Below are 15,976 nucleotides of genomic sequence, written 5' to 3' on the forward strand. Positions count from 1 at the left end.
GGAGCGGTACAATGTGGTATAGTGGACAGTAAAAGTGTCATGGATACCAGCTTGCGTGTACACCAGTTCCCCCCCCTCGCCCAGTATAGCCGTCACTGGTGCAGAGCGGGCGTCCCGTGAAATCAGCCACGTTAAAAGCTTGCCTGGTCTATCCCCAAGGCGGTGAGTCCTCGCCGAGTGCGCGGCATAGTTAACATTGCGAAGTCGCTCCAGGAGGCGCGCATGTTCCGTGTGGGCATCATGCAGTGGGCCCCCGTCTCCCTCCGCAGCCTCCCCCTCTCGCGCAAGCAAGTTCGCTTCCAGCCTGGTAAGGTCTCTCTCTAGCTGATATCTTATCTGCCCCTGAGTGCGCAGGCAGTGGCCTCGTATCACGGCCTTGAAGGCGTCCCACTCCACCCTCGAGTCAGTTGCTGTGCCAGCGTTGTCCTCAAAGTATTGCGCGATGCGCTCGAGCAGGGCAGCGCGAAAAGTCGCATCTAGCAGCAGTGCTGGCTGCAGGCGCCATGTGGGGACAGGGGGGTGTGGGCGGGCCCAGGCTATGGACATAAAGTGTGGATTGTGGTCTGAGTGTGTGCGGCCCATGTATTGCGCGTCCGTCACATGAGGTAGGAGGTCTGTGGATGCCATGAAGCGGTCGAGGCGGACATGTAAGTCGTGAGCGCCAGAGTAATAGGAGTACGTCCGCGTCCCTGGGTTGCGCTGTCGCCAGACGTCGTGTAAGTCCCATTGCGCGGCCCACTCCAGCAGCGCCTTCGTGGCTCCCCTGGTAGGGGCGTTAGCTGGGGCGGGGAGGAGCGATCTAGCGTGGTGTCTAAGGTGCAGTTATAGTCGCCCCCTATGATCCACGAAGTGTCGTGCCAAGTTGCCATAGTCAATGATAGCCGCGCCAGGAAGCCAGCCTGTTCAACATTTGGGGAGTAGATGGACATCAGTGTGATATATTGGCCATCTAGCCTGCCTCGCGCGGCCGTGTATCTGCCCTCGCTGTCTATCGCAGTGTCCGTGGCCTCCCACGGGGTCCCTGGGCGAATCCATATTAGCGTTCCGCGAGCAAATGAGGAGTATTCCGTAGCGTACAGCTGCCCTCGCCATCTACGATGGAGTGCCCTCACCTCGGTCCCATTCAGATGGGTCTCCTGAAGCAGCGCTACGTTAATCTTGTGCCGCTTTAGGTACGAATAGATATGGTATCGCCTAGCCGGTGTGTGCATCCCCCTGACATTCCAGGTGCATATTTGTGTGCTAGCCATGGTAGTTCTGTGTGCGGGGATCTCCCTCAGCCCCCAAGAGCGCATCTCCCATCTCGAGGGTCCCCCAGGGCCAGCGGCCCGCTCCCACCGCGCAGCTAAAACGGGTGATGTGTGTGCAGTGTCGTGATCTCCAGCAGGGTGAAGGGAAAGGGAAAAAAGGGTGCATAGAAAGCCGGAACATGGCAACTAAAAGAGAATTTGTAGAATACCAAAAGGTCGGCTGTACAACAGGTCGCCGTCCAAACACTCAAGCGAGCTTACGAACTATACAGTCTCGGGGGGTGGGTAATGTATCTTCTGAGCAACAATGGAAACAATGCAGGTTTGGAAGCGCCTCGTGTGCCTCCCGGGTGCTGCGTATGTGCTGCTGTCGGCCGGCAGGCGTCTGAGGGCCATAGTTCAAGGCCGTAGCAGCTGTGTGCCCGGCCATCAGGTCAGCGGGGGCTGGAGCGCCCGCGGAGGGGGGGGGGGGGCGCGGGCATGTCCCCTCTCAAGTCACGCCAGGAGTAACAAGTCGACCATGTGGCACCAAAGGACGTCTCTGCATGTCTGTAAATCGGGTGTGCAGGCCGTGTGGTCATAAGTAGAAAACGTACTCACAGTGTCTGGCTCCGTGGGTGGACCCCTCATAGTGTCGACGGCAGTGGCGCCGGGGCCCTTCAGCAAGTTCAGTCTCGCAAGGGGGCCACCCAGCAGGGATTCCGGCAGGTCGGCGGCTCGCGTCAGGCGGCAGCCCATCACCGGGGCGCCTCAGCCGAAGAGGTCCGCCGTTTGCGGTGTAACCTCCGGGGGCCCCCCAGAGTCTTGTGTGTCCGGGATGCCGTAGATCGCCTCGTCGTCTGTTGAGTGTACCGTCGGGCTGGCGTCCGGCTGAGTCGACGACGCCGGGGAGTTGCTGATCTCCGCCACCCTGCGCAGGGCGTCCCGCTGCTCCTGTTGAACGAGGTCCACTGGCGGGGAGCGGCTCGACGCCCCCCCGGTTGGCGGCGGCGTGGGTGACCCGCGGCGTCGTCGTCGTCTTGATCCCCTCGTTCTCTCCATCGCGCCTGCTCCCGTCGTCCGTCGTGGCGCGTCTGGCATCCCGCCATCGAGCCAGGCCTCCGCTTCCTCGGGGCTCGTAAAGAAGTGGGTTTTGTCGTGCGCCACCACCCGCAGCTTGGCCGGAAAGAGCAGCGAATACTGGAGGGCCGCTTCGCGCAGTCTTCGTTTGATCGTTAGAAAAGAGTGTCTCTGCCTCTGCACTCGCGCCGTGTAGTCCGGGAAGAACATCACTGTCGCGTTGTCAATGGTGATTTCCCCTAAGGTTCTGGCTCCTCGCAGGATGGCATCACGGTCTCTGTAATTGAGGACCCGGAGGAGAAATGGCCTAGGGTTAGAGCCCGGAGGAGGTGGTTTCGCGGGCACGCGGTGGGCCCTTTCCACCACGAAGTGCGGGGAGAGTGTGTTGTCTGGTAGTAGGCCTCGTAGCCAGTCCTCAACCTTGCGGACAGGATTCGCCCCTTCCCATCTCTCCGGAATGCCCACCAGGCGGATATTGTTCCTTCGTGCCCGGCCTTCCGCATCCTCAGCCCTGCCTTCTAACTGTTCCACCCGATGCAGAAGGTCCTGCACCCCGGCTTCTGTCCGTTTCGTCGCCGGCTCGACCTCTGCCATGGCGCCTTCCAGCGCGGTGGTGCGCGTTTGCAACTTTTTATGATCGGCTCTGAGGTGCGTTAGGTCGATTGCCACACTGTCTATGCGGGTCTCCAGGGAGGTGCGCGTCTGCTGCAGCGATTCCTCCATCCTCTCCATGGCCGCCAGGACGCTGTCCAGTTTCGCCGTTACTTGGTCAGCATCCATCGCGGGCGTCGCCGTCTCGTGCCGTCTCCTCTCCACTGCCGCTCCCGGTCCGGAGCGGGTTCGCGCCCCTCTAGGCATGGAGCCGGCGGCGCGTGCAAGACGCCCCCCCCCGTCGTCGAGGGGGGTAGGGGGGTTCTGCTCCGTCGATACTCCACTCCAATGCAATGCAGGGGGAGCGGCCCACCTCGCCCTGTCTCACCGTCGCAGCCAGCCAGGCCGTGCCGCCATCGCCACGTGTTCAGGGGTCCCAGTTAGTGAGGGGTCCGGTCGCAGCTGGAGCAGCGCCCAGCGTCTCCCTCCAGTCCGCAGGGTACTCCTGTGTCCCTTCTCCCGCGTCGCCCCTCACCTCGGCTCGTGGCGCAGGGGTCACGTCATGTGGGTGTCCATAAGGCCCAGGTCGGGGCTCCCACAGCGGCTCCAGGGCCCACGGGCGGCGGCAGCGTGTAGCGGCACGTCGTGTTGCTGAATCGCCAACTCCAAAGGTGAAAGCCGCCTCAGTGCGTCCACTGTCCCGGCAGAGTGCAGTGCGGGGGGGGGGGGAAGAAGTGAGGTCCATGTGCGCCCTCTCAGGTCCGGGGGTGTCCTCCGCCGCTCCCCCAGCGCACCCCCAGTCCACGTAGGGCGCGGCGGCTACCCTTGACGCGTAGTCGGTTGTCGCTGGGGTCCAGGCACGCGTCTCACTCGGAGTCCGGGCGTCGCCAGTGGGGCGGTCGCGTGTTCTCGGGGGTGTCCCGGTTCGTCGCTGCCCTTTCCTTGGCGCCACAGGGGGGTCCCCAGATGAGTCCAGGCGCGGTCGTTTACTTCACCAGGCCGCCCTCGCCGCGGCCGCAGGCCGCCGCCCAGCGCCGCAGCAGCCCCCTCTCAGATTGCAGCGTTGGGCCCAGGGGATAAGGCAGCGCCTCGGGCTCGCGTAGCTGCGAGCCGCGGCCGCGCGTCCGGCAGAGCGGCCGCAGTCCCGTCTGTAGGGTCGGCGCGGTTCTCCACCGCCGATTCTCCGCAAATTTGGCCAGGTGACAGAGAAGGCTCCGTGGAAGGCCCGCCGGCCAAAACGAGCAGTATTCAGGATCGTTGTGGCGGAGAAACGGCCCGGGGCAGGAGGGCTCGAGCGGGAGCTCTACCCGGGCACGTCCGCTTCCATCGCGTGCTTAGCCACGCCCCCTAGAGATAGATTGCTCCATGTGTGGATTCCTTATTCTGAAACTCATTTCCTCAGCCCTTGAGAATCAAAAAGAGGCTCCTATAGTTCAAATGAGGCCTGTAGATAAACCTTTTTCTTTCCTCATGCAGCCTAGTCTCCATAGAGATCAAACTTATTTCAAGGCCTCCTGCATGATTCCACTTAATTTTCTTTTTTACTTATTTGCTTGTTAAATCCCTAATGCTAGTTTATTAATATATAGACCTTTGTGAGGATAGAGCTGTCAGAAAAACTTCACTAACCTCATGCCAAGAACCACAGGAGCAGATGAGCGTTCCACAATTCCCCTCGGTATTAACCCGCAAATACATTTTTAAACTAGCTCTGCAAGTTGACACCAGGGGAAAGGGGATTAGGATAAGAAGAGAGACTGCCTCGGAGTCAGCTATGTAGTCTTCAGAACACCAAATGTCACCACTTCTTTGTTTCACTGGTGGGCTGGTAGTTCGACAACGACCTTATATCTAAAATACAATTGTATGCAGCTTTAGTTATTCCTTCCTTTCTCACACTTCATTCACTAACACTGTCTATCACATCACCTTCTACTGTCTTTAACTAAAACTCCTGAGGAATTAGCTTCTCTCTTAAAATTCTTCTCTTAAGCTGTTGACTGTAATCATTTCCTTAGAATAATCTCATACTTCGGTAAGTACTCGTGGTTTAACTCTCTCTGGAAAATGATATTCACCTTGTCTTCCTTTCTGTGAATTAAAAGTCTATCAATCTTATATTTAACACTGTCACCTTACTTGTTGTTATCTTCTTTCTGTCAGATGATTTCCTTTCTACTGCTCTAGTCTTCAGTAGTTTTCAGACTCTGTTATTCTTGATGTTTTTTTTGTTGCCTTAGAAAATTTCTGTCAAAAAAGGAGGAATACTACTCTAGGGAGCATGCCCCGTTGTGCACACCAAAAAGTAACTATGGGTTGGTACCAAGAAATGAGTAATAGCCTCATACAATTCCTGTCAGAGGATGCACAGAAAAAAAGACACTGCTCTCCATCATGAAAGTCAGTTGAAGTGCGCTGTTTCAGTAGCTTGCGAGCATGTTAGAGTCTCAAAGCGTTCGAGCAGAGAAAAAACTAGAACGCTAACCTTGCTGTCTCTAACAGGCCGTCGCGAAGCTAGGAAAAGATCTGTATTGATCACCAGCCATAAATATTTGATTCTTGAATACTCCTGGCTCAGTCCCTAAAAACATGGTATGTGATAGAATCTTATTATTTCTTCTTTTGGATTGTCTCTTGTCTTCTCTGGTGAACAGTCAGTACTGGGGCATTTTTGAGGTTCTTGACAAGAGCGTTAAAGAATACATTGTGGATTCAGTTGCTAATCCTGAGTGTCTATTCGTGGAGAATAACTTGGCTGTGAGAATAAGGAATCTCAGGATCTGCTACCTGGTGAGCCGGGGGACTGGATCAGAGGAGATGTCCGAGTGTGGATATTACAGAGCCTTGTTTTGCAACAATGACAACACCATGTGCACACACCAGCCAAGTAGAATATCAGCGGACCCATATTGATAAACGAGTCATGACTGCAGACAAAGTACAAAGATTGAGCAAATAAAGAGGAAAAGCAAAATCGTTGTAGGCAAGGAACGAACAATTGGCAAAACTATGAAGCGGAGAACCATTCAAATGAGTAATTGCAAGGCAAATGTTTTGACTGTTACCCCTAATGCTGACACCATTCACCTTCACTTAAAAGGCCTTTCCACTAATGGAGAGACTCAACATTTTGCCTGATAGAAATGTTTTCTGATTACTTTTGATTCATGTACCATTGGTCCCCTGGCATTTCTGATTATATAATAATCAACCTCCTCCACCCCAATCTCCAAGTGCTCTGAGATGGCTAGTTATATTTTGCGTGGTTTACAAAAAACTATTGAAAAATGTATATATTTATAAAAAATTGTGTTCTATTGCACTGCAGAGTTTATGAAACCCTACAATCAGAAATATTTTCAGAAAATGCGTCAGTGGAACAGATATATGTAGTAGCTTGTCTGCTCTGTGTCCATTTGTCCATTTACATAATATCAATTAACTGTATGTGTTTTACCACAGCAGTATTTGTATTCCAGTTTTTGAAACCAAATCATCTACATCTCTTCCCACCACCAGTGCTCCATGCTCAGAGTATCTGGTGGCCATTTATGATTGCTCTCAGCATGTGGCTAGTCTATGCTTATCAAAGACAGCATGTAGGTGAGGTTGAGAAAGTGCTTTGCAATAACCCTCTCAACTTTGTGTTGCAAAGGTAATAGGATCAGTAATCCAACAATGTAAAGGTATTTAAAATTGGTCTCCAGAAGGCAGTGACACAGAAGACCTCTTTGAATAGGCATTCTGCTGTCTCTTATTACCATGATCGCGGGATACAATAACTCAGTAAAACATTCCCTTCCCTCATTCGGCGAGAGGCGAAAGGAACTCTTTTTTTACCACACTCTGAGGTCAAAAGCTCACATTGCTACTCACTGATGCTTTAAGTAAGTATGGCTCATACTGTCAATAAATGCACACTTTCACACAGGTGTGAATTAGGACAGATGTAAACTTATGCCTATATGTAGAGAAAAGGGTTAATGGAAAATGGGCACCAAGAGGACTTGTGAGTCTCAGGCGTTCTTGAGACTGTAAGTACTGTGAACTCCCTTCAGCATGCTAGAGAGACTAGACATTTCAACACGGAGGAAGTACTCCTAAACTGAGGGCACAGTGACTGGGCCTACGTTTACTGCTAGCTTTGATGGACATTGAAATATAGTGTAGATCATTTGTCCGATGATAGGTAGGACGGACTGACGAGAAGGCGCTGCCCCCATGCTCAGTAAGTCTAAACGGGGAAAAGTCCCCTCAACCTCCTTTGTAGGTGAAGAAAAGCTGTCAGCCTGAAAATCTGGCATCAAAAACCATAAATGAGGGGATGAATTTGTTTTTTGCCATCTTACACTCCTAAAGTAGCTGACATTCTAAAGATATAGGCCACATGCCGTATGCACATCCAGTACAAAGCAATCATCTGGAAATGTAGATGTTGGTATTTATTTCTTAACCAAGCGGTTCGATGCAGCAGTGTGAACTAGCACTGTTACTTGTCCATATCAGAGCAGTGCAGTCAGAATGCTGAATATTTTGCCACATCACTGTGGATTTACACAGAACAAAAAAGTGAGTCGAAGCGTGTTTAAAAAGCCTCTTTTAGCACGGATCCACAACAATTACATATTTATAAGATATTTGATGAGAGACAAACAACATAAGAGAACGAGAAACCCTATAAATTCCTATTCTCACGCCGTCCTCCTTACACTATTGATAAATTATGTACTTTATGTATGATATGACTGTCTGTGCGTGTGCTTTTTATGTTTATAGGTGCTTAATTTATCCCATAGGTCACTGAGGTGGCATAGATGGGACCTATTGGAATTGAACAAATCAGAATAAGGAAGCACACCAGTATCACATTTGATTTGCATTGGTATTAATATTAATATTCTTGTCACTATCTAAGAAGTAGCGCACTTTTCTCAATGGACCACGGACCCAGGAGCAGAACTGATTTAACATTTACATAGCTACTTTCCTTAAGATTACCTTGGTTGTCCCTTAGTGTTTCCCGGTGTATACAAAAACATTCATACAATGGACCAGATTTCCCTTACACAATGCATTTCCTGCCCTAGGAATATGGATATGAATAGTTTAAGGTGTTTGTGCAAATTATTCAGCTGAGAGGCTTTTGAAATTTCCAATGTTTCCGTGCAGTAACCATTCCATGCACTAGCAGGCTCAGGGGTTATGTTGTATGTGCTTTCAATGAGGTTTCCTTGCTGTAAGAAAGTTAGCCAGGAGATAACCATTTAACGTTGACCCTATAGTTCTTGCTTACATTTCTGGCCAAGAGTGGAAAAGAACAGAAACCAAGTCAATTAAAAGCCATGCGTATCATTGATCTTCCAGCAGCAACAACATCCCCTAGTTGTTGAAAGGGTCAATAGAGAAAAACCCAACCAAAGCATATTTACTATGGGGGTTATTAGCCAGCATGTGCGTAAAGTGGAGATCATTTGCCAGAAATCACTGTCCCTTCTAGTCGTACCCTTCTTTTTCACAATTCATACTGATAAGGCAGCGCACCACCTAGATAGGAATCGTTGATGCTTCGAATCACCATAACTCCTTAAAGGACATGCTCCCATTTGGACATCAAAAGATCCCATCATATACACAACCCCTTCTAAATATAGCAAAGCTTTGGAGGCATGAAGTAACTTAGACTATGGGCTGTGACCAGCAGGACTAGACTTAATACAGTTTACCAGCAAGTAATCTAAAAATCACCTCATATGCTACTTAAGCATGCCAAAGGCTTTCAGGCTTTGGGGCAGCCTCTCAAAAAACGCATCTATCCCCAGTGCAAAAAATTAGCTACAGCAGTGAATCTTTTCAGGTTTAGCATCATTTCTAGGAAACAGAGAATGTAGTGTTTCTGAACCAAATCTAGATTCTTAACTTGTTAGGAGTCTCTCTTTGATGCTTTAAATGTATTGCAGTAAATAGAATGCCATCCTCTCCTTCCCATGAAGGTGAAATTCTACTTTTGAACTTTGCTTGAATACCAACAGAAACAATGACACCAGAAATTAAATATATGCCTAAAACATCATCATTCTTATATACCTGTTTAGAAATATACTGGGACGTTTTCTACCCTGCTCAGAAACTCCAAATAAGCATTTCAATTTTCGGAATGATGCTGCTGTGCTAGCTATGACAAGACTATCCTTGTTATATCAAACCAGTGTGTTTCCTCCTCTTCTGGAAAAGCAGACAAAGGATAAACATGTTGATAGAATAATCTCCTAGGAACAGGCAAATACAGACTTGGTCTAGAGAGTCACAATATCTTAGTGCCAGTGCCTCAGAATGAATGTTCAGAAAGCACAACTCACATGGCTCAGAATTTATCTCTTCCTTCCATCTAGCCAAAGTTAGAACAATTCAAATGTATAAACTGGTACTGATGGCAAGTCATTTGCAAGGATCATCTGTCATTTTGAGATCTTAACATAGAGTAACATCTGAGAAACAAACTCCTCACTTTCTGGGCTGTCACGCCTTCTCTTCTTCCACCTCGCACCACATTGAGTGTCAGTGGAAACATTCTTGGTAAATTGCAGTAATAAAACACAACAATTGCAGCAATAAAACACAACCTCAAGTTATGCTTCTCACCCTGCTGTACTAGGACTGTCGCTATGGATCGATGAGCACGGAGATGGGTGATCAGCAGCTGGAGGTGGAATCTACTCCTTGGGTACAATACAATAAATAATTTGTGTAAGGGGGAGCTGTATCATTGCTTTACAGGTTCTTCTTGGAACCTGAGAAAGTCTTTGCCAAAGTCATAATTGCTAATTTCCTCTTTCCTTGCAGAAAGACTACTTTGTTATGCATCTGTAACCTTGCTCCAATTTAAGTCAGATGTTGTGACACCCTACGATGAGATCTGTCCCAGTTGATAAGGAACCCAAGCCTGATCAGAATCCTGCATTCCATGCCCATACCTTTATACATTTACCATTGGTGGATAATGGAGGGGCATTTATCCAAGTAAGGAAATAGAAATATTCCTCATTGATGTTGAGGTTCTACCACTAGTGCCAGCACTTTGGTGTAGGCTCTGAGTTAGGCCTTGAGTCTGAACTGAAAAGGTGCATCCTGTCTTGCAAACTGAAGATGCTGCTGAGCCATGTTTTGCACACAGAAATTATCATGTGGTTCCAATTTGAAATTAAATGTTCTGGCCACCTGTTTGATTCTTTTTTTTACCTCCAGTGCCTAGTGATGTACCTTGTGATCTTGAACACTAGAAAAATGCTTGATGAGGCTCCATTGACTTCATGTTCCACTTGAACCTGAAAGATGTATTTATGTTCAGCAGGTGCTATATTCCCTATATTCCCTATAAACGTTATAATAATTCTGACTGCTCCCAGGGCCATGGTGTCTGAAGGATTTTGTTTCTCCAGGCGTAGCCCAGCCAGGTTACATTTTTCTAGCCAGACATGTTGGAAGAAGCATAGTTGACATCCAGCCAGCCAACTTCCTAGCAGCTTGCATAGTCATGATTATTGAGGCTTTTGCAGCAGCAATGTTTGTTGTCAGACTGCGTACGGTAGGCACCAGTCATACAGGGACTACTGGGCAGCAACCATGGTGGTTCAGGTCAATTGATTTATTCTTCAGGGATTGTGTCATACTACAGCTCTGCAAACTGGGCCAAGTACACCCCTTTCACATTTCACTCTCAGAGTAGCTATGGTGAGCAGTCAAAGGCTTCTTACGAAAGTTGTGTGGAGGTAAGAGCTAAGAACTCAACAGATAAACAACAGACACAATAACACACTTTTTGTTCTTCGACAGAACGCTACTCACAAGTCATTAAATATCAACTTGCTCAGTTTAGGACACATGATTTAGTTTCAATTAATTGAGCAAACCAATAATTACTAGAATTAGAATCACATTTCTTTTCTTTTCTTCCCAAAGTATTATTTTTTGAATAAGTAAGGTCATGAGCAATGTATGCAGGGTAAATTCATTGTTGCAATACTCATTATAGTGGAATTTAGGTTTTGTACTGTCACCATATGCCCTTTTTACGGAAGTTTTTTAATGGAACATATATGGCTTTTTTTAACAAATGTTATATCACATTGGAGTACTTCGAAACCATAAATTCCATTTAACAACGTTTTTGATATATAGTACATCCATTATCTGTGAAATCAAATGTATGCTGTGCAAAGTGGAAGTTGGGTGTAGAGCTTAGCTTTTGGCCAGGTTCTACACCCAACATCATGTACAGCAGTGACTGGGTGCAAGGCCTGAACTTTGAACAGGCCAAACCTCCATGGATGGTCGACTCCTCACTGCAGCTCCCTTTTACTGTGCACATGGGGGCTTGACCAAAAGGGTCTAGTTTTGAGCCTTTGGCTGCACCCGACCGTTTGCTAGTTGTCTAATCTTGTTGTGCACTGCTTTTGGCCATGGCAGAGGGGTCCATCCACAGGTCCTGCACTTTGGCCAGGTGATGAGCCTAAAACTCTGTGCTCAGCCAACCTTGCCTATTGCAAGTGTCTAAACCAACCTAGTGTCTACAGTGCATGCACGGACTTTAGCATACATATTTACGCTGCAAGGTAATTTTGGTTGTTTTAAGTTTTTTCAAGGTTTTTGAAAACAAGAATGTAGCATTTTTCTAAAAGTTATTTGAAATTCTTGAGAATTTATGAACACAAGTCTAGATCAGTGCTTAATTTGCAAAATATGAAGTCCAGGTGCTCAAATGTTGTGGGAGGCCACACCCACTTTCCCCCGGCCCCACCCACTTCCTCCACTAGCCCCACCCACTTCCTCTATTGGCTCCAGCCACACCCTAAACTGGCACCCAAGCCATAAACGGCGAAAAAGTCACACATAAGCCCTCAGGCCAGAAAGCATGGAAATGTCACACATAAGCACCCAGGCCAGAAAGCATGGAACTGTCACACATAAGCAAGCACCCAAGCCATAATCCGTGGAAATGTCACACACAAGCATCCAGTCCAGGGCTAGGCAATAAACCGTGAAAATGTCATACATAGGCATCCATGATCCAGGCAATAAACCATGGAAATGTCACACGTAGGAATCTAGCCGGGGTGTGTACAGATATCCCCATGATTGTAATATAATTTTTTTGTCCCAGTCCCTCAGATCTACATATTCACAATCAAACAGTATTCAATGCTAGCCCTTAACAATAGATCTAGAGATATGCAGATCACAGTTCTTGTATCCAGGCAGAGCTGGGCACCCGCTGGGTATGTATATGTCAGGGTTAACACACAATGACAACAAAAAAATGTTATGAAGAAAACTTACTGTTATAAAACATTGGATACATTAAGGTTTTAGTTTCTGATAATAAAACCAAAATGCCACACTAATAAAAACAAGAAATGGGAGGGTGAGGTATGGGGAGTGAGAGGCCATCCTTTGCTTCGCCTGTGAGAGGGGTGCCACCTTACCTAATGTTTATGCTGTGCTTAGCTGAAACTCAGGAGAGACCTGCACCACAGGGGATGAATGAAACAGAAGAATTTCCTTGTTGACCACCTTCTTCTCTCACCAGTCCCCACCACAGAAGTCTCTTCCCATCTATTTCCCCTTCCCTCCCCCAACCAGGGCTAGTTTCTGATCTGTAAGGCTGTTTCAATGCAGGACCTCTGGGAGGGGTACTTGAGGATCTGGGGTGGTGGTGTTTGTGTACCTCATGCTGTGGCAGTTATGGCAGGTCTGTTATTCTAAGCATGGCAAGGAGCCATTTAGCTTCCTACTAGCACTCTGTAAACTGTATTAACATGTGCTGCTCACTGTGAAGGGCAGCAACACTTTAGGTTTAGCATCCGCACCCATCCTGGCAGGTGGGTGCACTTCATCAATAGAAAACAAACCAGTTGCCCTCGGGCCCAATTGCCAATCTGCCCCTCCCGTCAACCTTCCCTTCAAGAGTCCCCATTAATCCTCAGGTGGTCTATGAATATTCGTTAGACATGAGTCAAAGAGTCCCAATGCGTATTTTTTTAGGGGGGCCATTATTGCATTACACACACCACTGCCTCTCCCTCACTATTTAATTTATTCATTTAGTAGCGCCACTGCTTTGCAGCTAAGTCACATAGAATCATATATATTCCAATTACATCCCACAAAGCTAGCAGTTCAGTGTATCTCTATTCTGCACACGTGCCTTGACATAATTTTTCCCGAGACTACACTACGTCAACGACACCTCTAAAGACACCTCTTTAAGTCATGGTGCAGTAATCATCCTCTTTCATTCTACCCCACCGTTCATTGACACTGCCTTGAGCTATGTTCGAGCAAATTCCCAAAGACAAATAAATGTCTAATCACAATTTGGTTACACATTGCATTAGGAAGAAGGCTTTGCTGACTGGCACCCAGCACCCCAACTGAACTAAATGCCATAGCAAGAAGTGTTGGTAATTAGTAAAAACCTGTTTATGACAGCTGTGGGGCTGTCTCCTCTTAGCTACAATACCCTTGTGACTTACTGTGGTGCATTCATTATGGCATGGCCACGCACAGCCTGCCATTAACATGTTGCAATAGAAAAGCACCATAGAGGCGGTGTGACTCACACAGCGGTCCGAAATCAATCCCTGCTCTGTGTCCAATCCTCCCTTTCACCGGGTTCATTTCACCTTTGAGAAAATCCTACATGGGCGGTGTTGCGGCACGGGCGACGCAGCAATAATAAATATTGCAGTTTCTCCAGTCTCCCCTCTGCCATGGTAAGCTATGAAGAATCCCATCTCTTTGCGACATTATATTACTCCTTTGCCATAATCAACTGTAAAACAGCAATCGGCAAAAGACGGAGACTTTAGAGTCAGACAGCAACAAAACGACAACACACAACAGACACAGGGCGGTGGTGATATTTAGTTCTTAAGTGTGTCACAACAACAATGGGAGAGTAGAAAACCATTAATTAATTTGTGAGAGAAACGCACATTAAAACCAGATAGTTCTACATGTTGGCAGAATCTTTACAACTGTATCAGGGGCTTTCAGCCTCCTGACCTGACTAGGGCTCTGGCACACTGTGGCCCACCTGGCGCTGGTCGCAAGATTGCCCGGGCCTCGGTTCTAATCTTAATAATACCAAGTCTCTTTTGTAACCCTATGACCATGACGCTCAAGAAAAAGTAGCGTTGGATGTTTTTAATTTTTACTTACTGGATTACTTTACTGTTAGCACTGCCTTTCTAAAAGGTCTGCTGCGCTGCTGCTTCAAATAACAGTGCCTGGCTTAACGTCTTGCTGAACTGGCGCCACAGTGACTCGTGCAGTGGTGGTGCGCGCATGTGTGCCGGGGCGTGGAATTTAATTTTAAAAATGGTTATGCAAGCTGCCGCAGCAGCGCAGCTCCTACCTTCACAAGACCAAATACAGCCCAATCCAGTGCCTGTCCACCGCAACTCTAAACTGAAGGCAAATTCGCATGGCTTTGGAGGAGGATTTATTATTATCATCTCGTAGCTCTCTCAGCATGAGCACAGCAACACTCTTCTTCACCAGTGGGACTCGGAGACTGCAACAGACTAGTTTGAAGTGAGTCAGTCACTTATATCTCCTTTGAAATATGACGGCACGTGCGGTGAGTGCCGTCGCGTCCTTGATGTGAGTTCAAGTTGGCAGTGTAGACTCGGCCCTGACAAATAAGTGCCGGTGCTAAGCATCGGGAAGTTCCGGCACAAATTAAGCACTAGTCTAGATCTGCTAATCACCTGAGAAATGTAAGGGCATTAGTTTTAGTTTTGGGTGCAGTATCGGCCCTCTATAATGTCCCAAATTGTCTGTGGGTTTAGGAGATGCTCACCCAACCTTGCCTACAGCAAGTGTCTAAACCAGCCTTGTGTCTACAGTGCATGCACAGTCTTTAGCATGGATATTTGAGCTGCTAGGTAATTTTGGTTGTTTTACATTTTTTCAAGGTTTTTGAAAACAAGAATATAGCATTTTTCTAAAAGTTAGTTGAAATTCTCGAGAATTTATGAACACAAGTCTGGATCGTCTAATCCCCTGAAAAAAATAAGGGCATTAGTTTGATTTTTAGGTGCAATATCTGTCCCTATATATTGTCCCAAATTCTCAGTGAGGTTAGGAGATGCTCACCCAACCCTCTATGCTATCTTTTTCACTTTATTTTAGAGAACACCAGCATTCCATGTGTGCTGAATTCTGCAGCACACATAGAAAGGGGAAAATGCCTCAGGGAATTGTTTTTGTGCAGGAAGGTTCCCCTTCCTGCACAAAAACAATCCTGCTTACAATGCAGTCACCCTTGCACCGTGGTGCAAGGTTGCCTGTATTGGCTCTAGGCAGTCAAATGGGCACCAGCACAAGGAAAGGACAGGAATGTGTCGTATTATGTTAAATATAGCACATTCCTGCCCTTTCTCTTTCATTCAGTGCAGCGCTGCAGGGTGGCTTAGATGCCCCCCATATGCCTTATCCCCATCTTGAGGAAGAAGAGGCCAGCACTTGGGGCGATAGATAATGGCTGTCTCATCTAGGGCTGAAAAGTGTGCTGAAATGGAAACATCAAGTTACATGTACCAGCCATAAAGCAGATCAGTTTTCTGTCACCACCTGGTACTTTGTGTTTTGTTAGTATATCTGTGTGGGTTTGTGTATATGTCTGAGTGTCTGTGTGTGTGTGTGTGTGTGTGTGTGTGTTTGTGTGTGTGTGTGTGTGTATATTCACTGAAAAAAGACAAAAGTTGAGGTAACATTACAGTTAGGTGAAAATGTCAGTGACAACATTAACATTTCAAGCTAAAAATGCACATAAATTCGCCAGTTATAGTTAGCAGAGATAACTATAACTTGCACCACCACAATGCACTGCTTATGACCTCACATATTACATCATTCATGACATGTTGCATCATTTATGAAATCACTAATTATATCTCAAATAACATAATTGATGACATTATCCAACAAGTGTGCTAGATTGTTTTATACTTTAGATAGTGGCGGGTAGCTACCATATTAGATTTCAACCTCATCTTGTACAGCCTGTGTTCAGG

General features: G+C 47.4%; 1 protein-coding gene across 3 annotated transcripts in view; it reads left to right on the forward strand.

The window, feature by feature from the left end:
• ADAMTS20 (ADAM metallopeptidase with thrombospondin type 1 motif 20) overlaps positions 1-15,976 on the forward strand; it is a 1,386,529-nt gene that overhangs the window by 383,345 nt on the left and 987,208 nt on the right. The gene's annotated exons all lie outside the window — the stretch shown is intronic.

Source organism: Triturus cristatus, chromosome 4_1, assembly GCF_964204655.1.
Source record: "Triturus cristatus chromosome 4_1, aTriCri1.1, whole genome shotgun sequence".
Classification (NCBI taxonomy): Eukaryota; Metazoa; Chordata; class Amphibia; order Caudata; family Salamandridae; genus Triturus; species Triturus cristatus.